The sequence below is a fragment of the Gigantopelta aegis genome, chromosome 8 (assembly GCF_016097555.1).
Source record: "Gigantopelta aegis isolate Gae_Host chromosome 8, Gae_host_genome, whole genome shotgun sequence".
In the NCBI taxonomy this organism is placed as follows: domain Eukaryota; kingdom Metazoa; phylum Mollusca; class Gastropoda; order Neomphalida; family Peltospiridae; genus Gigantopelta; species Gigantopelta aegis.
The window spans coordinates 48,762,674-48,774,016 of NC_054706.1; positions in this window are offsets into that span (position 1 = coordinate 48,762,674).

Genomic DNA, 11,343 nt, shown 5'->3' on the forward strand with positions numbered 1-11,343 from the left:
TGTATTACAGCTGTATGTATATTTTCTTTTTCTAGGACTGTCCTTGTAGATATCTCTCTCTACTGGGTTTTTTTTTTTTTGTGTATACATTTTTTTCAATGTTAATCCATACAATTTGATTTGGGGAAAATATTCCGTGTTTTTTTTTTATTACTATTATTATTTTAGTTTTTTTAGTGGGGTTTTTATGTCATATATTTATATGCTAATTTTATCCATTCAGTTTGATTTGGGAAAACACCCCATAATAAAATACCCCTTTTTTTCACCAGTAGCCATACATGCACACCAGTGTGTGTTTATACCGCCAAAGTTACAAACGATCGCCGGTCTGTGATATGCTTAGTTACATAAATGTGTTTACGTGATTTGCAAAAGGAACTTAGGTTACAGGTTTTATCTGGAGCTGTTTATTTTGCATGTGTATTCTCCACTAGTTGTACCAATATCATTATTTATTATTTCACTCGGGACATAAATTTGATAATAACTGGTAACTCGTTTATTATCCTCTATACATGTATGTTTACCGCCGATTTGACCAACAATCACGAGTCATTTCGTCTGCGAGCTACTTTGTTAAAGGGACATTCCCGACTTTGCTGCAATTTTTAAGATGTTATTGACTAACAGATACTTTTTAACGATTGTAATTATATATCAAACATATTTTTCTGCATAAAATATTAGTGGCTGTATATTAAACGTGTTTCTGATCGTTCTAATATTTGTATTAGGTTAAATTTCATTTTATTTCCTAAAATAATTTTATAATACGAAATTATTTGAAAACAAAATCCAGTTTGGGCTTCTTACAAATATTAAGACGACCAGAAACACATTGAATATACAGACACTGATATTCTAAACGAAAAAATATATTTAATATGCAAGTTTAATAGTAGAAATATTTTATTAGTCGGAAACTTCTTATAATGCAGCAAACTCAGGAATGTCCCTTTAATATCCTAAAAGGTACCGACATAATAGTCCTCATTCTCCCACTTTTCCAGTTACTCTGTTCAGAAGGCCGGAAATATGACATTTTAACACCTGAAATTCAAACTTTTCTCAGAGAAGCAGGTTCAGACCGTGAAATATATTTATTTTCATCTCCCAGGCCATTGAACCGACACCATGCCCCCACCCTCTCCACGCCTTTCAAATACACCCCGTGGTCATTGTTATAGGCTATATCCCTCCCCACCCGACCCCCGCAAAAAAATCAAAATAAAATATTTTCACTTCAATTTTATTATGCACCGGCAGTAAGAGGACTACCACTATTCCAAGATTGGATTGACAAAATGAAGCTTGTTCGTGACCGCACAGTCCTTGCAATATCAAAGCAACAGATAAAATTTAACCCCCCCCCCCCACCCCACCCAACAACCCCGTATTCAAAATCCAGTTGACAAACTTGTTTTTATGTCATTGTCTGCATCTGCACATGCATATGTATGCAGGTGTTCGCAACCAGGTGTACGTACATGTGTTCTTACCATCTCTCCATACAGACCACCAAAGCAAGTACAAAGCTACACAGCAGAGCCATAAAACCGTATTGCGTAATGTGTATTCAGTTACATGTTCATGTAAAGTACGTAATTCGACAATTTTTTTCGATGTCATCAGTGTCTTGTTTGTGTTAATATTCTATATTTTTGGTTGCCGAGTGATCTTTAGCATATGACACACGTAGATGTGTGGACTTTTTGATCCATGCATCCGAAAAATCGTGATTATATACTGCATTTCTTTCTGAAATGTTTTGCAGAGCGAGCACGTCACAAGTGTAACCTCGCCTTTGGTGTTTTCTTCAAACTAGCCACAAAAAGGCATTTGTTTTAACTAAATACTCCTTTTACCATTTTAGTTCAGTGCTAGATTTTAAGATACTAATACTATTTTAAGAGCCTACATATTGTATTCTGAAACGGAATTTACAAAAACATGAAACGGAAAATAGCTTTTTTTTAAACGGAAAACCACTGGGTCTAATTTTGTGAAGTATTAAAGTAGGATTATTACTAATCAGTAGGTTATAACAGGAGCCCTTTTATGGATTTTTAATTGACACACATTTTCACCCAAAGTGAGTCTGAAGTGTAACACACCAGGGTCTCTGCCAGATGGTAAAATGGGTATGGCACCATACTCAAATGTGTTTGCAGAATTAATTTTATTAAGTTGATATCTCGACAAAATTAATGATTCTTATCACCGTGTGTCAACATTGCAAATATTCAATTGCATATAGCGCCATACCCAAAAATTTATTTCTGGCAGAAAGACTGCACATGTAACATGGAATGAGCCTATACCGACTTCTTACTCACTCAACTGTAACTACAAATTGGTTAAAAAAAAACATTTAAATTAATTCTTCACAAATTACTTACCTACTAAGATGACCAACGCTAGCATTGCTTTCATCGTATCTGGAAGTGGAAGTATATGAATTACAAAGCTATATATGTAATTCATGCCATAGAACTAAAACCAAACTATATAGAGCCAGAATGTAAAATAACTACAAGACTGGATTTGTCATATATATAGTAACTGTGTAAACACAATATAGTGTCAGTTGTGATAGAATTATAAGGGCCATTCACAACAAGGGGCAAATAACGGTTAAGACATTGCAGCTGCAATCTTTTCCACAAAACAGCATACAATGTAAATAAACAGGGATGCATATAAAAAGAAAATTCATCATCACTTGATGCTCTGGATATATTTGGCATGATGCATTAGAAAAGCTTATCATTAAAATTATATATGCCTACACAAATTGTCCACTCCCATTGTGTATAAAAGCATGTTATTGTTTTGGATAGCAATTAAACTCCCTAAACTACTAAATTGTGTTTGCCTTTAAACTGCAAAATGGAGCAAATTAATTTACTATCAGGCTAAACTACAAAAAATGCAAATACCACGATACTGTGGAACCCACGATACCGTGAGAAACGAGTATACATTAATTACATGAACAAACATAGATCTGCATCAACAAATATATATATATGTGATTTACATGTTATGATCTATATGCAGCCAACTGCACATGTTTTAGGCATCTTTGCCGTTAACTGCTGTAAATGATCGACTAAAGTTGCCCAAATTTACTATCAAACCATAGGAAAAGCATCACTGCGTCACGTGATAAACAATGGCGGCCAGGGGCCGAAGTACCCGTATGAAGGTAAATATACTTGGGTTGCAATGTTTGCTAGATCTGCATCATGTCCATGCCAAGCATGCAGTTCTAACATTAAAACAGTTGATGGAAGTACACCATAGCACTGGCTTCCATTCAAGGGAGGATAATTACCACGATATCGCGGTAAATCACAAACGTTACAATATGGTGTACTGCACGGGTCAAAAATGACGTTTTGTACACACATTTGTAGTAATGTCTAGTAAACAAACTTCAACACAAGAACGAAGAAAAGTCAACTTAAAACAATTCTTTTTTCAATTGTAGTAATATATTTCATTTTATGTTTCAATAGTAAAATATATGGTCTGAAATATTTCATACTGTTATAATATATAGTTGAATTTTTGTTAATTGTTCATCATATTAGTAAGATTCAACAGTTATATAATCAATATTTATCGAGTGAAACCAAGAATAGAACATATTAAGTTATGTATTTTGTTTAAATTGCCAGTAAATATAGGCATGGTCTTTAAATGTTTCCATACTTTTCTAGATATAGTAGCACAGTGACCGTGTATAGCCTCATTTTGATTGTCAACAACTAGAATACAGTCGAATAGCTGTCAGAGCAGAATTGTATGGGTGTATGGCAAGTACTGGGGCTATTTATAAGCATGGGGGTGTCAGTAAAATCACTCTCTGTTATTTTATGACCAAACAGTAAAACTATGATACTTACCCACAATTGACACTTCATCAAATTTGTTAACAGGCAAAACAATGTGTCGTCCTGTCATCACATTTCTAATAATAAACGTACCACCAGGTGGCATATTGCACGTGCTAAACCGCAAAAATGTATACTCCTTGCTCACGATATCGCGGCATTTACATTTTTGCGGTTTAGCACGCACAATGCCCCCTGGTGGCACGTTTATTATTATTAGAAATGTAATGACAGCACGTTTATTATTAGAAATGGCCAATACAGCATAAATCCTAGGGTTGGGTACCGCGAAAAAACGCGTACTGCGGTATACCGCGGTTTTTTGTAATATACCACGGTATACCACAGTAATATGCCATCATACTAATCACTACGATTCAGTGATACAATAATTGCACAACATACAATGTCATTTATGTGCCTTTGAACTTAGGGGTCAAACATTACATGTACATATATGACATACTACGTATGAAATACCTACCAGTAAAGATTTTGACTGATTCAGTTTACAGTCTATTTCCTTTAAAGTTGAGTAAGCATTAAGCAGGACTAAAAATCTCATTTAGAGAATAGCCAATACTTATAGGTAGAACATAGTTGTAGAGCCTTGTTGTATTTTAAGACCTTATACTGTAAATGAAGTAAACATAACATATGAATGAATTCTGTAGTTATCATTTCAGAGAACTGGAAAAATAATGAAAATTACAAAGTTTAAACGAATGTATTCTATTATCACCATTTTAATTATACCAGTAGTTATTAACTACCAGTAACTTTTATATAGCTACTTTTATTTCAGGTGATGAACCAGGCAAACAGGTCCATTTATGTTTTCAGTTTGCTACAATTAGAGGCACTGATTTTCCGTTTCATAATGTTACAAATTCCGGTTTTTTCCGTTTCAGTATTAAACAAATTCTGTTTTTGTTTCACACACACACACCACACACACACCGCAATTAATTGCTGGTATAAAATAAATAAATATGCAATGAGGCAAAACATGTCAGTAATTTGTATTTATTTTTGGTTTAAATGTAAACAAGAATACGCCACGACACAGACTTTGGACATTTTTGGTTTTCTTTACGATTTGATCAGGAAAATAATTACAAACGATCACACTATAAACCATTTCCCTTGTATAATTTATTTTGAATAAAGCCTGGCATACAATATGCAATTACTGCATTCTTTTCTGAGATCGGAAATATGGCAATGCCGCAATGTTAAAAATTAATAAGCAAACATAACATAATATATCTTTCACTTGAGTAAATATCGGACAATTTTAACTCACAATGTTCCGTTTTTCCCGTTAAATCGCCGGGAATAAGCAAAGAAAACACGACTGGTAAAACATCTAGATACTCTACATTAAACATTTGGCGTAACATACAAAGGTACTAGTGTCGTAGCGTAGCACAGGCAGATGTCGGTGTCCATAGTTTCTAGTTCGAAAAATAATTTTAATTAATCAAATGCGCTATTTAAAGTTAAATAATGTTTTGGAAAAAAATTGGGAATTCCGTTTCAGATAGATATTTCCGCGATTCCGTCCGCAATTCCACGATCGCGGAAAATCAGTGCCTCTATACAATCTATTATTGGGTTTTTTTAAATACGTAACTTCCCTCCTCCTAACTTATATGTATGTTTTACACGGAATACTGTTTATAATTTTTGTGGTATCCAACTCAAGATTGTAGCCAAAACAAAGACAAAAAGAACATCATTATATGTTATTGTTCTCAAAACACTGGCGTGTGACTGTCTTTCAGATTTTCACAACTGGCAAAAGGCTCTTTTAATTAGTTTCATAAATCCATTGCAACGTGATCCGAGACTTTTGTATGTTTCTCTGCCAGGGGTGGAGGGATGTACATATCATGTCGGTTCTAATATTGTATCAGTAGACATAGCATCAATAAATTATAATTTACCCACTGAATATGTTTAAAATTAAATCTGTGAACTTTCAAAGTTTTAAATAATAATGGGTGTGACCTAGATTTATCTGATAAGATAAAACGCTAGAAACATGACAAATAAAAAGTAAACCTTGTTGTAGCTAGTAATAACACATTTAGTATCAACAATGCAATATGTTTTGAACAGTATTTCATATTAATTGATCCACTTTTGTAGCTTTACGAGAAGCAGTTCACTATTAATTAGTAGACTGCAGTCTCCCGGACGTGCAAAAGATGCTTATTCATACCGCGAGGCATATCTGTTGAACACAATTGGTTCAAAGCATGTTTGGTGACTAAAAATCAACAATAAAAAAACTTTCTCAATTTTTTTCGCCAAATCAAAAATTCTTTTGCCAATTTTTGTTATTTTTCGCAGTTTGCGACTTTGACGTCCAACAGGGCAAGATTTGCAAATGTCCAATATTGCACGTGTGTTGCGAACAACAAACTCGTCATCTATGACCTACCATGTTTTTGTTAGTGGCAACGTTTTGAGATTCTAGATACTTTGGGAAATTCCGTTATTTTTTTTAAAGATTTAGTAATGGAACACAAACAAATTATGTATTTTGTTCCATGTCACTGATAATTTATTTCTTGGAAATTTCCGTAAAGTTATCGTCCACAGAAAGTCCCGAAGTATACAGACCTGTCAACCTTTAGTCAAGAGAAAGCAGGAGGTATATGTTGAAAAAGCAGAAGATTTTTTAACTGCACACTATTTAACACAACTTTTTAAAAAGTACTACAATAAGTTATATGAACACTACATAATGTCATGTATACTTGTTAACCTTAGTTGTTGGCATTAAAAAAAAAAAAAAAAATTAATTAAAAAAAATATATATATATATATATTATATTTTGTTTTAATTATTTTTAAATATTATTATAATTTAATACTAATTTTTAAAAATAACTCTTTTATCCAAAAATCTTAACACTAACAAATTTAAACATTAATTAGTACATTTACGGTATTACACTTACAGGTTGCATCATCGTTGTGTTTCGTGAAAAGTAGACCCAAGACAAATTTATATAGGCCTAAATCTTATAAATTAATATTCAGTTTTTACTACAATAAGGTAGTGTGTTGTAATTATTTAAAATCACTATAACCATGCAATAAACATTGTATTTCCACTAATCATTTCTACTAATCATTAGAGGTGTAACGAATACACAGGGTGGCGAATACGATACGTATCACAAATATAAGGTGACGAATACAACTATTTATTCATGAATACAATGCATATAGGCAAAAACGTGCTGACAATTCACAAATAATAATTAAAACATGGTATTATGATGCATTTGCTTATTCAGTTGCATGTACACAGTTTATCTTTTCAAAAAATGAAAAATAAAGTGCAGTTCTCTGTGCTTAAAACATCAAAATACAAAATAAACTGAACAGTGAACATTATTAAATGGGACGCCACAGAAAGTTCGAGAACGCTAACCTCATTTCCATGTGAATGCAGCGGAAACAGCCGAAGTCGTAACCAGACTGTCACTAAATCCTCTATGTATGTTCAATTTTAGACTTGCGAAACAGTGGTCCAGACACCAATCTAATAATTGTCATGATGGACTTAATAGTATATATTGTAAGTCTACGTATCTGCGTTTAATATAAAATAATTTCAATTCAAACAGCGTGATTGGCGTATGCTTAAACATACGGCATGCAGTTACATTATAACATTCGCATGTATTCGTAATACGAATACAACTACGATACAGGTCGCTGTTCGCTGCACCGAATATTCGAGTGTATCATTACACCACTACTAATCATAAGTAAAAGCTCATTACTGACATCATGTGAAATATACCGGAATTATACCTATTTCCGTGAGTAATGTTATGCCAAACACAAGATTTATTAATCGTAGGAAAATAATCCCTTGAAGTGTAGTCTTGTTACTAACATTTTACTGCACAAACCTACAAATCTAATAGATACAAGTATTGTTTATACAGCTAATTCAGTAATTGGTCTTTCTGTTGTCTTGCTTTGACATGTGATTTTGACATCGTATGTATTGATGCATGTGTTTGCCGTCTACTCTGGCACTTCCAGCCATAGAACTTTGCGTTATGTAATCCAGTGGGAAAGACATTTTACGAGTCAGAGGTGTTATTAGGACTAAATTGGATAGTTTTATAGTTTTATATATGGCAACACTGAATGTCAATACACAGCCATGGTAGCTTGAATTTTTTTTATGCTTAGAAAATAACAATTTCCCGGGAGAAATGTTTTTTCCACGGGAGACTTGATCAAATATCGGGTCTCCCGCGGAATCCGGGAGGGTTGACAGGTCTGAGTATACCGGTACAGTACAAAACGTAACGGTAAGTACCACGACAGAAAAAAATACCGGTAATACCACACAACTCTAACAAATCCCCTTGGTGTTTTTTTAGATATAATTGAAATTTTTAGTAAAAGTCAGTATCTATCTGTGATATTTGTATTTTTGCACAGTTCTTTTCACCGTTTTAATTTAAATTTCGAATTTTTATCTTGATGTTGATCATCACTTTATTTGTTTGCATTACCATAGTTTGACACCCAATAGCTGATGTATTTTTCGTGCTGGGGTGTCGTTAAACATTCATTCATTCATTCATTCCTCTGGAGTGAAATATTTTTTACCTGTATAAATGCCTTTATTTTTCACAGTTATTTGTTTATAATCAACAAACCATAAAATACTCAGGTTTTAATTCAAAACGGTGTCATTTGACTGCTGGCGGCCATCTTTAATTTGTGATAATTCCTCCTAAGAATATAGAACCCAAAATGCACTGAAATCTTTCTTTAAAAATGTCATTAAAATTGGATGAATATGATAAAGGTAAGTTTGTAATTTGTTTCTAAGATCTTAATGGTAATTCCCAAACAATACAAATTAATAAATTCTGAATAGATTTTTATGAATAAAAACATGAACTTATAGCATGATCTCGTTGCGTACGTCAGTTACCGTTTGAATTTAATTTTTAAGTGCTGTGCCAGACCATACACTAAAATTTCAAATTCCACAATTAAATGCTTTCTTAATTCATTGCAATAATATTTTACACCGATATGTAAATCAATAATTACGAAAATGCCCCATAAAAGTATTAAAACATCACTCCCGTAGAACACTGCCGGAAACGACCGAGTAAAATTCTCGGTAAAAACATTTGCCTGTAAATAGCCATGACGTCACGAAGGGAACGTGCTTCACAGAAACCTACCACGAGATGACTTCCAGCGCAAGCGAAAGTGGGACCGACAGCGACTGCCAAGCTCATTGATCATGCGATTCTTCTTTCGATGATGAATAGTGTGGTAATGACGACTGGACTAATATTTGTGCAACACAACAAATAATGCCTTATCAGTTTGAACCTGGAACATCTTCCGACGAACCACCGGCCTGACAGATGACGATGAAAATGGTCGTGGAGACTAATAGTAATACCACTAATTTACAACTTTTATTCTTGTTTTGTTATTTAGCTTTTCGTGCGAATTATTTTGCTACACTATATGTTCTAATACTTGTGATGTAGTAGAGAAGACGATAAATAACTCTTGAATTCTACGAGTCAAGTGGACCCGATATCGGTAATTTTAAGAAATAAACAAAAACGACTTTTAGTCCGTCCCATCCCTCTATGAAGATGGGGTTTTTTTTTATGAACAATTTCAGTTTAGTTTGACGTAAAAAAAAAAGTGTTTTGGAAATAACAAAACAATACTATTTTTTGTGTGCAGTTGTGAAAACAGTCTGCTCAAAAATAAATAACTTATTTTAATTTTAAGAAATAAACAAAAACGACTTTTAGCCCGTCCCATCCATCCATGAAGATGTTTTTTGGTGCGAATAATTTCAGTTTAGTTTGACGTAAAAACAAAAGTAAGTGTTTTGGAAATAACAAAACAATACTAATTTTGTTGTGTGCAGTTGTGATAACAGTCTGCTCAGAAATAAATAACTTATAGCACATTCCATAGTATGAAAAAAGGTTTTCTTTGTGGGAAGGTATAGTAAAATTAATTTAATGTATTTATAGTCTGTTTTACAGGGAACGCCTTTTTTCATACTATGGAATTTACAAGTCATTTATTTCTGAGATGATGATGATGATGATAACTAGTTTAACGTGCCCATATACCACTAGGGTTTCGAACACGCCCATCCCGAGTCCGACCTCCGATAAGATCGGTGGCCTGACTCGGGATGTGTGTGTGTGTGGGGGGGGGGGGGGGGGGGGGGGGGGGGGGGGGGGTTAGTGTTGAAAATGGGCAGAATTTTGAAAATAGCAATTAGTAAAAAGGTTAATAGTATAATTTAAAAAAAAAATTACAAGCCAAAAAAAGAAGAAGAAAAGAATTGACTGCTCGGCCGAATATTTATATAATTTGGAGCATTTTAGAAGGACAGTCCAAAATTAATAAGAGAAAGAAGAGAGGATCGGACTATTTAATAATATTTTTAAAAAAAAGTAATTTCGACATAAAATTTTGAACGAAGATCTATTTCTGAGACGATTGTTTTCTAAGATGCATACAAAATTAGCTCCTTTTTTTTCTTTTCTTTTTTTACAAAAAAACCCTACATTTTTGTAGGATGGGACGGACTAGGCTATAGATACTTGTTTGTACTTTATTGTTTTAATGTTTTCTAACTGTAAAGAAAAATCTCACAAATGAACGAGATGCAAACGACAACCGTGCATGAAAAAACAAACTGACCGGAGTTGGAAAGCATAACGCAATTTGGGACATTGACGATATGCACCCCAAGGTCGTTTCGGTGTGGATGGCATCGGCTGTTATCATTTGTTTTGTGTCGCAAAAAAATTGTTGGTACGGCATCTTTTTTTAAAAGCCATAACACATGGTATTCCCATATCTCGCTTAAGCCGACAAGCCAGTTCGGACGAATCGAAACTAAAGTGCCTGCAGTCAACGGTCTCCGGCATTTTCTTCCTGTCCAGTATTTTCACGTTGTTTTAATCAAATTCACACACAGATTATTCACAGCAACATTACTAGGAAATGCGTGAAGACTAAATTTATCGGCTTTTATATTGCTACAGCCGCCAAGAATGTTAAAACGAGTCTAAAAACACCTTTCCTGCATTCTTTTAACTTATAGCAAACAGTATAAATGTAATTATTTTTATTCGGTTATTTTTATTTAAACTGAAAAAAAAACCACAGACAAATGCAAACAATTTTTTTTTTTTTACACCTTAATTGACAGTCATTCCAGTTCACAATTGTCACATTGTTGTAAAAATCCAGCCAGAAGGCTTACCATTAAAAATATACATTATTTTAATACTTCCCCAATTACTAGAGGTGAATGTGTGAACCACAACCAGGAGCGGATTTTTAAAAGTGTGGGGTTCCAAATTTATATAATGGGAAACTTCGACAAACG